The sequence below is a fragment of the Augochlora pura genome, chromosome 1, assembly GCF_028453695.1.
Source record: "Augochlora pura isolate Apur16 chromosome 1, APUR_v2.2.1, whole genome shotgun sequence".
NCBI lineage: Eukaryota > Metazoa > Arthropoda > Insecta > Hymenoptera > Halictidae > Augochlora > Augochlora pura.
In genome coordinates this window covers 9885098-9905185 of record NC_135772.1, presented here as the reverse complement: position 1 = coordinate 9905185, position 20088 = coordinate 9885098, and the positions used below count along the sequence as shown (strand labels likewise).

Here is a 20088-nt window from a genome sequence, read left to right as displayed (position 1 = left end):
GTAAGTAAGAAATTATAGCTTTTTAAACAATCAATAAGACATTCCTAATTTTTTCCATCAATTTTTCTCTTGTTTGATGATTTATGTTTCCTTTGTGTATCCTCCTGGAACATTTTTAACTAATAATCGTATGTTAAACGAAAGAGTTCTTATAGCTGCCGTTGTCTAACGTAGATTGTTGACATATGTAAATACTAGATGTGTTTGATTGAACCGCATCGTTCTATAAATGTTTTGTACCTGAACGGATGACATAAATCGGTCTCTATAGAAATACGAAAATATAGTCCAGTACATTTAATCGGTATAAAAAGTGTTCGTACACCTTTTAGAATGGAATAATTTTTTTATAAATCGGCTAAGCGATGAGTTTTTGGGGATGATAGAGGGATTAATTTATTAGACAATGGCTAAAAAGGTGTTCTGAAAAATTGGTTGCGATGATGAACAAAATAAAAGAATGATGTTTTTTTTAATTATTTTTTATTATTGAAAATTCCATTGAAATCGATGAACGTTATTGCGAATTGTTAACGTTTAAATTTCGTCAGTAAGACCTCATTGATAAGACAATATATGAAATCATTTCTAAGTGATTATTACGTATCTTGACTTTCGTCAGTATACACGCGTATGAATAAAAGATGCTTGAAAACAGGCGGAAGGAAATTTAACACCTGTGCAAATAATTTCATATTTGTTGCATAAATTTTTATTTTGAAGCTGTAAAGCTGTGTAAAAGAGAGTCCGTAGAATTGCAATTTGATTCTGTTTGTTTCGTTTATTGCAATGAATTTCCTCATATTTCTCACGTGACGGAATAATCGTTTGCGTGAAAAAGGCGATTAAGTAATCGTCACGGTGGAATTTTGTTGTGGCGATAAAAAGTGGGGGTCGTATGCACGTAACCGAATCGCGCGTCTTTTTATGCATATTCTCATTGTCATGGATCATTTCATAAAAACCAAGCCCATCGGAAAACATTATTTTGTCGAGTAAAAGATTCGTCGTATCGAAATTAAAGTGGAATCGTCCCTTATGCTTGTTAATGTAAAGATTTAATAAAAAAAAGAAATTAGATTTTCTCTGATTAAACAGAGTTTTATAATTTACAAACATTAACAAACCGACAACATTTGCTGTGTTAACTAATATTTGAACACATGGAACCATTTTGTAATACGTAAAATTTAGTTCCTTTGCATATTTTCGTACGCTACGTTCAGTTAGGGGTAAAACTATCTGTATTCAATTAATTTTCTATTTACGTAACAAAAGAGTATAATTAAACGTCGCTTAAAAGTATATCAAGATTACTTGGTCATACTTTATTAAAAAATACTCGGAATAACTAAGCAATAGCTAGCAGTCTTTTCTCCCTATAACAGTGCATAATGATTAATTGGCTGTTTGCGAAGAAATATCTTAATTATTAAATCCAACGATTCAATTGAATTCGTGGCTCACAATATTTCTGTGGTTGCAACACGATTGCGAATGATTAGTAACAAAAACGAGTGTGTACAGGGTGTCCCAAAAATATCTAATAATACGTAAATGGGGAATATCTGAGTTTATGTTAGGTTATCTGAACATTATAAACAAATATATTAATAGTGAAAACAAATATATAAATCGTGAATATCGGCGCCGGCGTCAACGCGTTAAAGAATTACGTTAGTTTCTCGTTAATTTTCAGTTTTCGGAATCGTTGTCGAACACTTTCATTTCGCCCAAAGATCCGCTGCGCGAGTCACCATTGTACACGGAGAGTTTCTGTGTATTTTTTTATTCGAGATATTTCCGTTATTGTACATATAGGAGCGAGGCAAACTCTGGCCGCATTTAATATACCAGTTGGAGGATTTCATACTTTTTACGTTGACAAACGATGTATATACAAAGAGCAGCTGAAACATATATAGGAATTTGCAGAGGAAGAACCGCGGAGATTTGTATGCTTAATCTACCTAAGTCGTTTATTTGAATTCTCAGGGGCGTAACAGCTGTGCCGCGTCCGATGGCTCGCGCGAGCGCGCGCGCGCGCGCGTACGAGCTTCGTTCCCGCGCGTTTGCTTATTTTTCGGCGCGGTCTTAATTACCGAAAGATAGAGCAATCCATTTTTCTTTGGCTAGAGATTTGCGGCGACCGTTCTTCTTCTCGCCGCCGAACATTTTTCATATCCCGTCTCCCGCTCTTTTTCACCCTCGAAGAATCGTCTCCTGGTCGCTTTGTAAATTCTCTCTTGTTAAAATCGCGGGTGAAAAAAGAAAACCGACATACAGCGGTCGGGAGAGCCCTGTATCTTTCTCTCTGTCCTCGTACACACCGCTGGCTAATTTTCGTTTGATTGCAAGACGAGCTAAAAAAAAGGGGGGGGGGGGGGGGGGGGGGAAAGGGTCGAAGGCGTGCAGCCTTGGCGTCAAGCCGCCTCTCGGTTTCATTTTTGCGAAACGGCCGATGCCGGAATAACGATGTCCTTTGACCGCGGCCAAGCACTATGTAACCTTGTTGTTAATTAGTCGATATTCACTTTGTCACCGCGCGTGTGTGCCTCCGACAGAAGACTCGCGTTGCGTAAAATATTGTTTGTCCTGTGGTGTCGAATCGAGAATTCGTTTTCAGTTGCGTAAAGACCGCGATGCTGCCAGCGGTGAAAATTTATATTTTGTCCGGGTGATTGTCAAAAAAAAAGCCGATATTAACAAGAACCCTGTTTCTTTTACGTTAAATACTGCTTTTAGAAATATATTCGTGTTAGATCGAGCTTCGGCTCGAACAATATTTTCCCCGGTTGTTTGATAAAACATAAAACTTGGCTGTTTTGATAAACGAAATAGAAATGGATCCAAACACAGATTGTTCCAATTATGAACTAACCGGGCGGGTGTATTCATCTACCGTATTCTGTTGCAAAACACGAATGAATGGTTCATCTTTTATACACTTAACACATTCCGTGCCACGTGTACCACCGATGGTACATGCTTGTATTATTATTTAATGGGCTAAACAATAGTTTATAACAAATCTAGAATTAAAGAATTAATTTCCACCACAAGAATGGATCGTAATGAATTTGTTTTATTATTATATACGATTACTAATAATTACAGATAATATAGCAAGTTTTGGTGAAATAGCAAATGACTAGAGTGAAGTGTCGCGTAAAAATAGCTCGGCATAGAACGTGTTAATCAATGTGTTTGCAAGGAAACGATGGAACAGTGTTTAATCAATGATCTGCTATCTAGATTTTTATTCCCAACTTTTCAGTGGACTTTGCGGGCTCTCTGTGGTTAAAAGATCATATATTCTTAGCCCTCTGTCTGTAAGTTGTGCACAACTTTCTACTTTATTAGTCAGACGTTTTTAACGAGTATATTCGTCACGAAGAAATGTTAGTTTATTCGATTAACACCAACATTACCGAGGCCTAATCGCGATTAATGCATATTACTTTGTAACACTGTCAACACTTTCCACAATTTCTATCATATTATATACTTCGATAAAGAAGTATACGTAAAAATTTGATCTAGAAATATATTTACAATGCCAGGAACTACAAAAAAAGGTCAGGAGAGTTTGGCAGTCCTAATGTTAATAAATGTTGGTAATACAACTAAAACATTAATCGATTGCAACGGCTAACAAAAATCTGTTTACAGGATTTTTCATGACTGTAAACGAAATTCGATAATTTTCTTTTAAATAATAATTTCGAAAGAACTTGATCAGTTACGTTAATCCAAGTAAGCTGTTATATAACATAAATTGAATTATTCTCTGTTGAAGAAGATTTTAAAAAATTACCAACTGTTTACCTTCGATTTTAAAACGATTATTTGGAAATTATCGGCTACAGAAATATGTGACTCAATATATATGCTTTAAAAATCTAATTTTAAAAGCAATCTTTAGTCAAGCTTTAATATTGGAAATAAGATATCTTATTTGTTCAGTGAGTTTAAAGATGGATTTTATTTAGAGGTCCAACAAAATAGCGCAGTCTTTTTAGTTAACGAAATGTTGCTTCTTCAAGTTCTATAAGAGTTAATGTTGCAAATAACCTTTTAAATATTTTTGTTTCATATTTTAACCAGTTATGATCGAAATTACGATGAAATGCTTATTCGAAAACTTGAAACGCTTGTGTTATAGATATTATATATTTACGACATTAATACTTTACTTGGATTGAAATGAATGTTTCGTTTAATAAGTTAGAAATGAGCAGATTTTTCGTAAATTTACCATTGTAGAATAATTGTGAGGACGGTGAAGGAACGAGATTGGTGATCGGTCGCGTAAGATTTTTAAACGGTAAATATTAATTGTATAATCGGCGTATGGAGTTGAAGAATTTGCGGGGAAAATTGTGACATGATCAGCAAATAATTTCATCGGCGCGTACGCTTGTCGGGGTGCCGTTTCTGTGTATTTTAAACTCCGCGACGCATCGTTTTGCTCACATAGCCGTTCACCCTTTTTGGTAGCTGCACCGAATAGAGGTTGGAATATATCAATACCTACGCATGAAATATGCTCATTATCTCGATTGACAGAGATTCATGGTAAATATTCATTTGATGCACCATTCGCGAATTTACACTATCGTTATTTGATTTTAGCGACACGGAAAAATGGATTACTATTATCCGATCACCGCGAAACGAAGCGAAATTACGGATTTCATTTTTTTTCACGAATTAATTGCTCCACAATGCCGCGACTCTTTCGCAATCTTTTTTTATAATACTGCTTACCGTTTGCATCGAACGTTCGTCAAATATACCCGTATATTTAATTAAAGGAAATGATTTAGCGAATCTTACTGCCGAGTTCCGGTTTGTTTAAATATATTTTGGGAACATATTGTAAACTGTTCATAGAGGATATGGCCATTTGCTAAAATCCGCATAGAAAATGTTAAATATATGAATTATGAAGTCACCACAATTGTCCTTAATTATCTAAAATTATATGGAGTGATAGTTCCATTGGATTTGCGACTATTTTCTTCAGATTAGTTAGAATCCCAAAAATAACTGTTATAATAAGATCAAATGAAAAATTTGAAATTTCAATGAAGCCTCGGTTTGGTAACATAAAAATGCATAGATACTCCATTGATCTCATTGACAGATTTCAGATGCTTGCAAATATGTGTATTTTTAGATACGAAGGTGTTAAAATTAAATAAATTCTCACGTTTTGAAGCGAAAGGGAAGAATTTTTCAAATCGTCGATGCAAGTTCTCGTAGAACGCGAGAAACGATCTCAATTTCAATAATTTTGGACGCAGTAAGCGTGTAAACGGTCGCCGAGCATCGCGCCGTTATCTTTACGCAGTTCGCCGTGAAATGCGTACTTTTGTTAGGTCGGCAACGGATTACCGGTATAATAAACAGCGCGGATTTTTGCATCGAAATCAAATCGATTGTATTGTAATCACAAAACAGGGAAAATAGGGAAAAGCGAAAGAGTCGGGGGGGGGGGGGGGGGTGGGAGAGATACGGGAACGGAAATGTAGATATTTGTCAGGAAATTGATAACTCGAATAAACTCGTCGCAAAACGTTCAAACAGCCTGCCAAACGGGACGATTTTACCTCTTCTCCCGGCGGCGGCGCATCCCAAACTATGTACATCTGTTCGTCCGGCGTGCGCGTGTGCATGTGCATGTGCAGCACGGCGCGCGGTGTGCACATCCGTGTGCATATCGTCCTCGCTTACCTACATTATTCCGATTCGGAATAAAATTTACGGGTTACGGGGGATGTACTGTGCGAGCAACTGATTATAGCCGAATTTCCCAATTATTTGCGTTTTTCGCTAATTTCATTGCGCAATTTTTCCGAGGGGAATACGGTGTTACAATGATTGCACGGAGATTACATCGTAACTCTATCGTCGCCGCGGCGTTCCCCCCCTACACGTGAACATTCGAATTTGTAAGGGTTATGCTTTCTGTGAAAATTACAATCGTCCGTTTCTTGGCGTTATTATTCCCATTACATTCTTCTGTTCCGTATTTCATTTTCGCATTCGCGAGATTTTATCGTATCAAACTAACAGGAGTTTTAAAGCTTTTATTTATAGATATATTGTATATTCGAAGAATTTCGAAATTCATGAAATTCAATCGAATCCAGGTTTTATTCATAACTTTAAAGAATGAAGTTTATTTAAAATGATTTATTTATTTGTGTCGAATATATGTACATGTGAAATTTCTATATGTGCTACATAAGCCATCTGGTTTAAAGCATTTACAATGATTTGTTGTTAAGTACGATATAATTATCAGTAGAATGTGTTTATTTCTTTCTTATTTCGTGATCTGAGCGTTATATAATATTATACTCGTCGGAAATAGCTGACTGGTTGAGAAGAATATATACTTTGATATTTGTAATTAAATTATATATTTCATGAAAGTATTGTAATTAAACAGAATATGAAGGATATCGAATATACATATATACATAAACACTTTTCAAGAATATAACAACAGTTAACCAGTTGATAATAGAATTTTCGTTAAGAAACTTATTGCCAGGCTATCATTGCTCACAGCTTTTAAATTATACTTGTGTATCCGATATTTAAAGAACGTTGACGATCGATTTCTCTCCATGAAGATATCAAACAATTTTGCTGGTAGCATTGTTGCAAATACAGTGCGGGATTATTTGTGCGGCATAAAGGTGGACTCGCGTAACGACTAATTTTCGAGTTTGTCATTGAGTCAATACGGAGTTATTCGGTAAATATTAGCCTGACATTGAAGCAACGTTTGTTCAATCCGTTCCACCTAGTATGTACCGGGAATATTTTGTGTCCTCCAACACAAAGTGCTCAACGTCAAACTCGCGGAACGTCTGTCGATATTTATACAATTTCTCATTGGCAAGGTGGTACATCAGGTTTAACATTGATACACGCCGCGTTTCGTTAATGATCAACGTTATTGGCCGACACTGATTTACCGAGGTCCGCTTAAAATTTGCTCGAAAAATGATCGACGAATTTTCGCACCCGTAGAATTTTTTTTACAAATAATAGTCCTACTTTGCAATTCATTCTTTTCGGGTGAAACGTGTACTTCGTTCGTTCTGAATATCAGAATACTGGTCAGACGAATTTATTATAAATTTCTAATTAAATGGTTTCTACACAGATTCTATACACTTATAACAGATATAAACGGCACTGTTGTATTAGTTTTAATTTAATAAAGTTTCTTCGTTGATCTTCGTTGATTTGAAATCGTTCAAAGATCGAATTGGACTTCGATCAGGATATATCCATCTCTATTATTTAGAAGAAAGTTATTCTTACTTCAACGTTAAAAATTATAATCATACGCATATGAGAATGATATCGAGTTTCGAAAAGAGGTGGACGCGACATTCAGATCTCCCTCGAAAAGCCTTTCTTTATTAGAATGATTCAACATTTTTTCATCCGTATCATTTTGTCCCTTTAAATAATTTACGCCTTCATTATAGAAATAAGAAATTTTCTCTTGCAAATTTTTTCATCGGTTCGTCGTTGCGTTGTTGCTTTATTTCAAGCGTGATCCGATTGTCGAACGTTTCGAAAAGACCGATATACATGTACATTGTACACGGTGAAGTTGAATGTTTAAAGAATATCGGTTACCCTCGACACGCGAAATCCGAAATCCTTGAACAAGGTATCTCTGCCGTTCCATATTACCTCGTTGTTTTTCTGAAAGCATAAAAACCACGTGGATGGACAGTTCACTGATATACGAGCACGCGAGTGCCATGATTCCGCGTCACTTATGCGATGCACGCGGTGCGCACTTTGCACTTTTTTTTTTTTTTTTCTCCGTGAGAACGCAGTTTGTAGTCGATCGTTTATATTATACATATGATCCATGGATATTTACGCGCGAGGGGGGGAAAAAACGAATGAGTAACGAGAGTCTGTATTTTATTTCATTGTTTTGTTATTACATATTAATTTTCGTTTTATTGTTCGCCGCTGCCATTGAAAGACGTGATACGAATTAATGGGACCAGATTCGGCAGGAGTTTTAAATTGGAAAGATTAAATTTCATAACAATTCCGTGCGCTGCAAACGAAATTTGTTAATGTGGAAATAATTCGTTGCGCAATCGGTTCCTTTTTTTCTTTTTACGAAAAATTGATCGCTCATTGCCCGCGAACGTCGTTTACACGTTTCAAACACTCGACACCGACGAATTCTGTGTGCAAGTTCCCATGTTTTTAATTGGCCGTTGATATAAACTTGTCAGCACGATTATCGACCGACGTTAAAACGCGATCACGTTATTTAGATACCTATACGTGTATAGCGCGAGGGAAGCGTAGTTTTCCTTAATATAATTATAGAAACAAATTTATTGCGGCATAAATATTCTAATTGAACTAGCAAGCACGCGGAACAACAAAATAATGCCATAATTTTCAGTGCGCGTGTGACATAAAATGAGGTTAAAAATATGTTTCCATAAGAAGAGAAAGTGGAACGTTGAAATTTTTCATCCAGGTATTTTCGACTCGGATATGCATTTTTTTTCTCCATGAAACCCATTGCTTTCGGTGTGCGCGCATTTAATATAGATAAATATGAATTATAAAAATTACTCTCGCCGCGCGTGCTACGGAACACCAAACATTTTTTAAGGGAAGACAAAAGCGTTCGCCTACTGTTTCCTATGTTTGACGATTCTTAGATTTTCCGTATGGTTTTGTAAAAATTACGAACAACTCTTCCTTGAAAGCTATCGATTAATATTTTTGTTTTTGTAACTATTTATCGTAATCGTAATTGCTGCGAGGTTGACGCAGCGATAAAATTATCAGGCGAAAGAAACAAGAGCATCGATGTTATATAAAATGAAAATTGGCATTTTTTAAACGCGTGTAACGTTATATTTGAACAAGTTTTTTGCCATACGAAGTGAAAAAAATTGGAGATGAATTACAAAGTGGAAACAAAATTGCTCGTATAAAGATGAACGATATTTTCATACAAAATGTAATACAATATGTAACGTTGAAATTATCGTCGGGTTAAAATGATTCATTTCAGACTTTTAATTCTATAATTCTGGAAAAAAATCCACAGGCAGATATTTTTGCACGAAGTTTTTGAATAAAAGATATTATACACCAGAAATTACATCGAATCTGAATGAGGTAACTTCTTATGATAAGACATTAGAAATCATTTTTTATGGATCGGCTCGAATGGCCAAACAAATAAAAAATTAATATTTTTTAAACTATTTTAAAATATTCAAATGTTATATGAATTATGTGAAAATCTACGAGTTTCTTATCGGTTGAAAAATCGTAAAAAAATAATTTTTACGATCTTTGCGTTACAGACTCGTGTAAAAAAATTCGAAAGCATAACTCTTTTTGTTTGTTTTAAAAAAAAATGTTCACCCATTCTATTTAGTAAGTAGATCCTTATAGCGTCATTCGGTCCAACCTTGAAGCAGTTATTGCGTTTTAAGGAGTTTCCGAATCTATTAGGAGTATATATCAGTTTCCGCCGTTTTTCATTAAAAATTGGGCATTTATTGTGAAAGAACGGTACCTAATGTTTTATTCGAAGTATTGTCCATCGCTAGCCACTACTTTTTCCCATCTTTCTGGCAGCATACGGATACCGCGTCGGAAGAATGCTTCATCTTTTGAAGCTATCCACAAATCGATCCAATTTTTTGTATCTTCATATGATGTGAAGTGTTGCTCAGACAGGCCATGCGTCATCGATCGAAATAGGTAGTAATCAGAAGGAGTAATATCTGGTGAATACGGCGGGTGGCTTAAAACTTCCCAATTGAGTGTTTCTAGGTAGGTTTCGACCGGCGCCGCAACACGTGGACGAGCATTATCATGCAGAAGAATAACTTTGTCGTGTCTGGAGTAGTAGTGGGCACGTTTTTCCTTGAGTACTCAGCTCAATCTCATCAATTGTGTTCGGTAGAGAGCCCCAGTAATGGTTTCATTCGGTTTGAGCAATTCATAATACACGACTACAAGCTGATCCCACCTAATACACAACATGAGCTTTTTTCCATGAATGTTCGGCTTGGTTGTCGATGTTGAAGCATGGCCAGGTGGTCCCCACGATCTCTTCTTTTTTGCGTTATCGTACGGGATCTATTTTTTATCACCAGTGACTATGCGATGCAAAAAACCCTTTCGTTTATGCCTGGCAAGCAGCATTTCACATGTGAAAAATCGGCGTTCAACGTTTCTCGTCTTCAGTTCATATGGAACCCAGTTTCCTTGTTTTTGAATCATTTCCAATGATTTTAAGCGATGTGAAATTGCTGGTTGAGTCATTCCTAATGTAAGTGCAAGTGCTTCTTGCGTTTGGCATGAATCTTCATCTAATAATGTTTCCAATTCCGCGTTTTTGTACACTTTCGGCCTTCCTCTACGTTCTTTGTCTTCGACGTAAAATTCTCCGTTCTTAAACTTGTGAAACCACTTACGGCAACTTCTCTCACTTAAGGCAGCCTCGTCATATGCTTCTACAAGCAATCGATGCGCCTCGGCTGCAGATTTCTTCAAATTAAAGAAGCAAATCAAAAGCTCCCGCAAATGACGCTTATTCGGCTCAAAACTCGACATTTTCGCACGAAAAAGGATATATGATGCTGATACAAATCACTAATATTTGAAGGTTATGTTGATGCCAGATGTCCAACCTTACGATATAACGTTTTACAACGGACAATTTCAACCATAACATACTAGTGGCGCTATTTTTTGTGAAACGGCGGAAACTTATTTATACTCTTAATATATCGTTGATCGTATTTTCCGCAAATATGTGACACGGTCATTTCGATCCAAATTTACTTATTCGCAACGCTATGCAAAATTTGTGCAAGGGTTGACACAAGCAGGGATGGAAAACATTTTCCGATGGGAATCGTAAAATTGCCAGCGATGGATCTGAATACAATTAGCTTTGGCGGGTTGTCTCTTGCGCGAAGCTGGTGGCTGGGGCGTACTCGAAATCGTTTTCGCGGCACGTTTTCCACGAGCCTCCTAATGGCCCCCTCACGCAGCCACCGTAAAATAGAGAAATCATTGTAAAAGGTCCGAACGACGCGCGCCTCGCCGGCCGTTTCTCCGGAGAAGGGTGGACGCAGGGAAAAATTTGATTACCAAATAATTCGTAGAACGTGCTAGTAAATCGCGGCGCGGCACGACGTGTTCGTTCTTAGAATACAAATGAGGGTAACTGCTCCTACGCGACCGAGCGATAATGAAACCGGCGGACAAGCGGACTAAAATGTGTGGACAACCTCTTTTCTTGCCGGATAAAATGCTTGAATATGGATGGACCGGCCGGACCGGCGAGCTTTTTCCAAAATTCGCAAACGGTAGAAACCTCTCCGCCTTCTGCCTTAATAAGAATACTTTTCGCTGGACGATGGAACTTTTCGGCCATTCCACATTGAATGTCACAGTCTTTCCTCAAGCTTTTCTTTCTCGGGGAACTTCAAAAGTTTCGAATACAATTCTGTTCAGCCAAGCACAAATTTCTGTCTTCAGTCATTTCACTTTGCACCTGAAGAATATTCTCAGATTAACTTTCACCAATTCGAACGTATTCAGTCGCGAAATAGTTGGTATCAAATCAAATATAAAATGATATAAAATAATATAACACGTCGATAACGTATCGATGTCTTTAAATTCTTTTTCTCTTTTTATCGTTTTAAATTTTATTTAACATGCTTCAAATGCGCGAAACCGGCAGTGAAATTATAGTTATTAATTTATTATTTGAAATCTATCTCGGAAACTTTTGCATAATATTTATACAACGAAAATAGAAACAGTAGAATTGCTTTTACGTGACGCGTATACGACGTTTCTGATTTTTCGATAAAATGAATATAAGTAGGCAGAACATACGTCTCCCGTGTTGAAAAAAGTGTCAGTAAACTAGTCAGTGAACTAGTGCCAGTTCATTTCCTAAGTCTAAAACCCAATTAAAGAAAAGCTAGGTAAGACAAAGCAGTCCGAATTGAATTCTAGACAAATGACGCACGATACGGTGGTCAAAGAGAGATGTATATTTTGGTCGTCGGTGCTTTAAAAAACTATCCCGCGAGCAGCGATAGAACGGTGATTGATGACGGTAGTGTCGTGTATACCTAACCTGATTACCGTCCAAATTTTTAATTGCATTTTTTCAGCAGTCAAAGAGAAAACAAGGGGGTGCCTTATGGTCCACATCAATCCCATACCCAACCACTTTCCTCTTGTTCGTTTGTATCAGATGGGCGGTAGCATGATGACCAACGGCGACATTGCAGACGGTTGCAGCCAGTTACCAATCACTCTTGTCGAACAATAAAGCGAAAACCGCGCAAAAAAAATTCTCGTCAAAAGTATCGCGTTTCATATGCGCCTAACATGTGGGGCCGAGGGCGTAGCGGCGTGTATAACCCTCGCGCGAAAACAACAAATTGCAAGTCAAGTGTTGTTGCGCGGCGGAAAAAGAAAAGCCGGGTCTCGTGTTTGCCGTACAACATTTCCCCTCTAACAAAAATTGTTCGTTAATATGTCTGAACATTTCGCGTAACACTTTCAGCGATGTCAGTCTAATGTTTTTACATTTGCGGAACATTTGACGAAATCAATTTTCTGCGATTCAGTTTAGAAGCTGTTATCAAGGAATCAACTAATTTTAACAACAATTTTTAACTATTACGTTGGGCAATTTCATAATAATCTTGGTTTAAATACTTCGATGCTTACCATGAATTCTCTGTTAGACCATGAGACTGCACTAAAGTTGTCAACGCTAAATTATGGTAATACTAACAGTGTTAATGAAATTGTTACGCTATTTCAAATTTTGATTCTGAGTTCATGGATTAAAAAACTAAATATTTTTCCAGGCATTGAATTATTTATGTACAGACATCAATTACCTGATTCTGACAGATCATTGCCATTGTACTTTTCTCCGTCATTAATCGAAAACATCTTCCAATTTTCGTGTAGTTGAAAATTGAATGAAATATTATTTCCGCTCGTTCCGCGAAATTCTCGTTATCAATTCTACACCTAGAGATGTTTCATATGTTTTCCCGGCTTTGAAAATTTCATCAATATCGCTGGCTTTTTTTTTTAAATCTGCTAAATATTTACGATTATGGATAATATCTGTACGTAATTAAAATTTGTCCTTTAATTTCGTTTCATCTAAATCACGCCGAGGATTAACGAGGAAGATGGAAAAACTGTGCGTAGTGTTTCGCGATCAGTTATTCGCCGCCGACAGATCGTGGTTGGACAGCAGTCGATGGAATGCCGGTCATTTGTAACTCAATAATTCTAGTTCGTTTGTAATCCGGTAATCTATACTGCAGCTCGTTATTCACGCATCGTAATGAGTTTCGCGTTACGCGCCTTTTCTCGCTGCGGACAGCTGGAAAGTTCCTCGTAATGAGCTGTCGATACCCCCGGCACGCGGGTATTTGCGATAATGGTAATAGGGAAAACGTAACACGGTGAATTTCTCCGCGGGCGCCGTGCCGGGAATATCGGGTGTTGATTCTTTTATTTCTATATCGATTTGCTGGTATCTCTACGTGTCGTTGCAATCGCTTTTTATAATTCGCCGAAATTTGCGAGCATCGGTTTTTTTTTTTGGTCCATCGCGCCGATCACGGACGCGCGTTGCAATTTAGCAAGCTGACTTTTTTCAAGCAGCCTGGCGACTGATCATTCGTGCCATCAGATATGCTAAGCTTTTTATGATCAGGATATAGGTGGACACATTTGATAATAATATTGAAATAAGATTATCGATTATTATTTAAAAATTATATGATTCAAGATTTAGAGGATTTTATAATCGAACGAAATAACAAGAATTGCACTTTGACACGTGGCGACATATCCCCTTGCACTCGCGGATCATGCAGAGCGATGCAATTTGCATTTTTGAGGTTCACTAAAATGCAGTTCGAAGTCAAATATTTGTACCCGCGTAATAAACGTAGATATTTATACGAGGAAAGAGCCACTGACATAATGAGAGTATCACCATTTTGACATTACGCAGAGACATATACATTTTCGGGACACACATCGTTTCCTATTAAAAAGCTGACCGGCGAATATATTGGATTTAGTTTAATGGGAATGCAAATTAATTCCAAAGGAAAACATCACTCGTAGGAAGAAGTGGCTCGCCAGTAAAAAACTTCATTGAATCATGAATGCATGGAGAGAAACTGTATCCTTTATGGATAGTGGAAAATCTGTCTGATAATGAAGGTGTTTTTTTTTCCTGCGTTTGAAAGCGGTGGTTTTTTAAATTACTATAAAAGTAAGTTTCAGTAATACTAATTAAATCAAGGGTTTTAATTAATTTAAAACAAACTTTATAAAAGAATATTCTGTGCTGAATGTTTTTCATTTTCGACATGACATTCTTTTGTTCACTGAATGCAGTAGAACGTACGTAACAAAACTGCTTGATAATAATTATTTGCAAGTGTAAGTTTTCATATTTCTCGGTAAATTCGTATAACAAAAAGTTATGCAAACATTTACTGATTTTAAATTATGTCAGTTGTCGTATATTTATTCTTAATACAAGAAGTTGCCAGTTTTGAAGCTGAATTATTCTAAACATTTCTAAAACATTCATCATATTTTGAACCCATTTTAATTTTTATTTTCTAGTGCTGGTTTTACTTTAGACGCTCATTTTGGTATCGTTCAACTAATTCATATATCTAATGTTCGGAAACTCGTGGTACAACCAACGAGGGACGCTCCATCTTTAGATGCTCTATTTCCGACAAAATTAAGTTAGAAAATTCGTTTAGTACGCGTGCATTTCCAGGGCACGAAAATATACCTAACAAAGAAATCTAATTTTCTCGAAAATGTAGCCTCGCATGAAAAATGTTATTTTGTATTTTCAGCCGAGTTTTATATGAAAACTCTGTGGAGACACTTGTCACTTGTAACACGATTTCTCGAACTTTTTGTATATGTGGCTCCAATATTAATTAGCTATGATGAAAATGGATGTGTCAAATACACAATAGGGCTAACTGTGGACAAATTTAAAGATACTGTTGTATTCATTTCCCAGTCTTTAAAATTAATAAAACAACAAGACAACAATTTTATCGTCATTGAGGAATACTACTATCATTATATTAATACTAATTTGCAGTATTTTGTCCCACCAGGGATCTAGGTTATACAAAAAATAATCACCTCCCGTGGAACCTAGAAATATCTTCAAAGACATAACGATTTCAGTCGAAAAGAACAGACTCCATACATTAAGGATCTCTAATTTTCTGCTCTTAGATGTAGTATCTTCGAATGCTAGCATTCCATAGCGTTTGGTAGCACATCAAAGAATCGATAATTATTTCACTTGCGGAGCTTCACGCAAATTAAAAATTGTGTATCAATTGCACAGAACAAGAATGGAACAAAGACTTCTTCTGTTAATTGTTTGAATAATTTCAAATAGACTAAATTGACCTTAATTTATCCAATTTTATCATAAACGCATAAAATCGATCAGTCGAATGCTTCTAAATCCTATTCGTATCCCAAACATGCCTGGTCCGCTATACAGCGACTTGAGTCGTATCTTCCAGTTTTCTAAAAAACTAAATTCTCGGAAGAAGAATGCGAAGTTCCGAAAAAATGTCGCCAAATGATAACAAACCCGTCCGGATAAAAACCAGTACTCGAAGTACTTGCTGGATATAATGGGTTAAAGTGGAACCGCTTGTATACTGCCCCCCCCCCCTCCCCCTCCCCCGGGGTGTTCATTGAATTCCAACTGGTCAACATTCTCGGACATACTTGGCACACTCCAATCGGAAAAGTACCGACGATTTCAAGCGGAACAACGTTTCCACGATAGCGGTATTTCTCGTTTCATCTGCGGGGCGAAGTAACACGCGTACTCGCTGTCTTCTATTTTCGGTCGGTAGGGTCGTGGGAGAAAGGGACAAGGACAGGGAGAGAGAAAGAGAGCGAGGAGAGAGCGAGGAGAGGGAGAGGGAGAGGGAGGGAGGAGGTGGAGCGGATAGCTGTGAAGGAAGACGTACGATTTATTATACAAGAGCAGGTGCAGCTGCAACTGCGACGACGTCGAGTACGCTCCTCCCGTTCCGCAGTATATACATGTAGTCGGTGCCAGAATGGAAGAAGAAGTAGGAGAGTCGAAGGTAGCTCAGCATTGGTGGCGCCGGTGCACGCCGTAAAATAACTGAGACGTAGAGTCCTCCTCCTCTCAACTGCAGCCAACTAGGCGGAGCTCTGTATACGAGCTGCATGTGCATTGGATAAAGACTCCTCCGCCTGGATCCTTGCGCAATGGAAAGGACTCGGTTTCTACCTAGACGCCTGTATTTCTTGCCGTAGTCACCTATATGTGTACACTCCTTGCCGCGCCAACTAAACTCGATCCTGCGCGGAAGCTACACGGCAGACGACTGTGCTTGTTCTCGTTTCCTGCCGCTTCTGTCGGCGATCGATCCGATGTCTTATTTTGAACTCGGATTCTCCTGCGATTGTTCTGCGACTACCGTGGATCGACAACTTGTTCGGATCGATACGCGTTTTATTTGCAGGCTGCTTCAATGGGGCTTCGGTTATGCGAAGAACAAGGCTTCTGTTATGCGTTAGCGATGGCGATGCTTTGTGATTGATTAGAGATAACTGATTAGTAGATAATATAAAGCGCAACGTGCGGTATTGAATAATTGATGCAGGAAATTCATTCAGTTATCGCGTCTATGGTTATAATTCACTGTATAGCGTAACGCTTGTCATCAAGGGTAGAAAGTATTGACTAGAGTCGTGGGAGCCTGTTAGGGTACTAGAATTACTAGAGGATGACCTGTTGAACTTTCTCTTAATCATAATTCACTTTATATTCATTGTATAAGACGTGTTACATTCTTTTACACTTTCATTTCTTTATTTTGTTTATTTTCGTGTAAAAAAAAATTTAGTACGTCTTATTCGATAAATATAAAGCTGATTGTGTCGGAAAGTAAGTCGGGGGCACAGCACTTTGTCGTTTCACCGTAACCTGCTTCATTAGTCTACGTTACGGTTATTTGAGTAAATACTAATTGAATCAGATAGAAATAAAATGACAATCGTACTAAACTTTATTAAATCGTGTATATTGTAGAAATTTTAACATCCTGAACTCTTTACTATGAAATGCATTTATTCTATTCTGTTAAAATAGCATAGTCGCTTCTATGTGACACGTTTGCTTCGCACGTTTCGAATTGTTGTCCAGAAATCAATTTTTCTGCAGCCCGTGAGAAAGCGACCATTTTTGGAGTTTTACCGTCAGAAATAAACGTAACCCGCGTACCAGAGATGCGCGCAAAGTTTCAGTAATATCTGTTGAATAGTTTTCGAGGGATCTTGTACTCGTGCTTCAAAACAGTTTCGGGAAAAATGTGTCTGAAGTTTGCCGAAAAATGACTTTTAAATTTGATCACGCTCTTTAAAGTTGTTGCGAACGAAATATCACTTGATCTCTATTAAAATTCCAAAGTACATTTTTGTTCGAACGAAGATGGACGTTTAGAAATTATATTTGAGATAATTTAAAGAATTAGGGCTGGAGGAGACCGGGGCAAAGTTCGTTCAGAAATGCTACAGGAAGGATTTACAGTAATTTCTCTCACATTGTTCTCCAGCTTGAAAACGAAAATAGACAACTCGGGAAAAGGAGATACGATTATTCGAGGTTTACGGTTTGCTTTTGTAGCTACCGGAATCCGAAATTGTTCATTTTTGTTTGCAGGCTGAGTGATAATGTAAGAGGAATCGCTGTAAAATGTTTTCTTTGATAGAAAATCCCGTTGAAGTTAAAGTTGAATATTATCTCTGTATAATTCCAAAACAATATAAATTCATAAATCACACAAATCAATTAATTATACTGATTTATTTAACGTATTTATCAGTCTGAAAATAGGAGTAACGTTTTGAAACGCTTTTAGGTAGATATATTTAGTTTTTGTTTTTTTTTTGAGGTTAACATAAAGATATTTAATCAAATTTCGAATAAGTAATTTATTTATTCAAATCACAAATTTTTATTTTATTTTATTATTATAATTTAACAGATATAATTATTATTGCATTTGAAAATCAATTTAGTATATAACTTTATGCCACATCAATTTTAATTTTATAAAGAAATGTTTAATAAAATTCTCTTTGGGTGCAGTACAATTTCATCAATTCGCACTGATTTGGAACAAGATGTGTTTTCTGGATAGAGATAAGTCGACGGTGATGCAATTGTAGAAACAGTGTTATAAGAAATTCTTCTGTAAGTTATCAAGGAAGGAAAACGCGATTTCACCGACATCCTCTACTCTACTCCGCTGCCAACGAAACTGTGATTCAAATCGACTTGAAGAAATGATAAGATAGCAAAGCCGTTACAGTTTCTTCACAGAAAGATCTTAGAAAAAGTTCTAAAGGGAAACATCGTTCGCAGTAGAATAGCTTTTTAACTGACCAAAAAATCAGCCACGGCTGAATCAACACCAGCAAATCAACGTAAATTGCTGAACAGAATCGAACAGTCGTCAACAGTCTCTAGCGAGCAAACACGTGCTCTTTTCCGGTATTAGTTCGGCGGCTGGCATCATATTTTCCGGCGCTAATGCTGGTTATTTGCAGTAGCGTCTGCGCCTAGTTACACCGAGCGGTGTCGGCCAGCGATAGCGGAAAAGGAAATGGTGTATGTTCTTCTTGTTTGCCGGGTACCGAGTGGAAACTATATTTCTGGCTGGTTGCAATGGAGCTCGCCGGCGAAGAGGAGATTGCTTGCGAGGCTGTATAGAGAGGAAGGACGCCATGGCAATCTTCTCCGTCGTCGTTTGCCGTAGCCTCTCCCACCTATATGCGTTACTCCTACGCGTGCTCCTACTCTTTCCGCTCGTCTTGCTGCAGCGTCGCGACGCGCCGCGACTCCTCCGCTCGCTTAACGATCTCCCACGTTCCCGCCGGGGATAGAAATAGATGCTCCGCCTCCTAGACGAGCTCTCACCACGGTGCTGAAACGTGGCGCACAGCAGCCGAAGAGAGAGACGGAGATAAAGAGAGAGAGTAAGCGCGCGCGCACGCGATAGACAGAGAGACAGAGAGATAGATAGAGAGAGAGAGAGAGAGAGGAATTCTGTGGTACGTGGGTGGATCTCGAGGTACGAATCTCTTTGCAAGGATCTGGGCGTGGTGAGGGAGGAGTTCTCTTTTATCGTGCACGCGACTCCTTTATATTCACCATCAAACCGGATGTCTGCACACGAACCAGACATCATCGCACTGGTAGCCTGCAATTATCTTGCCTCCATGCACCGGTGCACGCGTTTACGCGAGAAATTTCGCTTGCGCGAATATGCGCCCGGCTGCTGTCGTATGCCGAACTGCTCGAACGATGTTTACCTTCCGGGAAACCGTTGCCACCTGGAAATTGAATTGCTTATAAAATTCTGCGAAACAAGAATAAAGGTTTTCATGAAATCCTGTCGTCTTCTACTGCGGTACCTTCTGGTTTATGGGAGAGAGTTGTGCGGTGACGTGGCGTGAACTTTTATGCCGGAACTTGAACTGTTTTCAGTGGGGATCTAGTTTGGAGGAATGCGACTTTTGCGCTGGATAGCTGTTTGGAAAAGGGTGAAGGTGGGAACTGTTAATAGTTGGAAGAGGTCATTCGTTGTGGTAGTTAGGGGAATGTCTGGAATCGATGAAGAGCTTGGTCAGTGTGTTTCTAGATCTTAACACGTTGAATGCCACGCCGATTTTACCGGGATTGTCCGTGGCGCCACGATGAAATTTCCATTTAGCGATACATATAATGTTGAAATATTATATACAATAGATAAATGTTTTTCAAATGTTTATTTCAAATGTTTTATACTGCATCCATTTCTTCACACCACTACATCAACGATGATAATAATAAAAAAATTATAAGTATTGTCATTTGTTTAAATTATATATATTTTCATA

At 37.8% G+C, this 20088-nt stretch overlaps 1 protein-coding gene across 3 annotated transcripts in view; it reads left to right on the top strand.

The window, feature by feature from the left end:
- The window catches only part of LOC144467529 (uncharacterized), a 153085-nt gene that overhangs the window by 15791 nt on the left and 117206 nt on the right, over positions 1-20088 (top strand). The window lies entirely within an intron of this gene.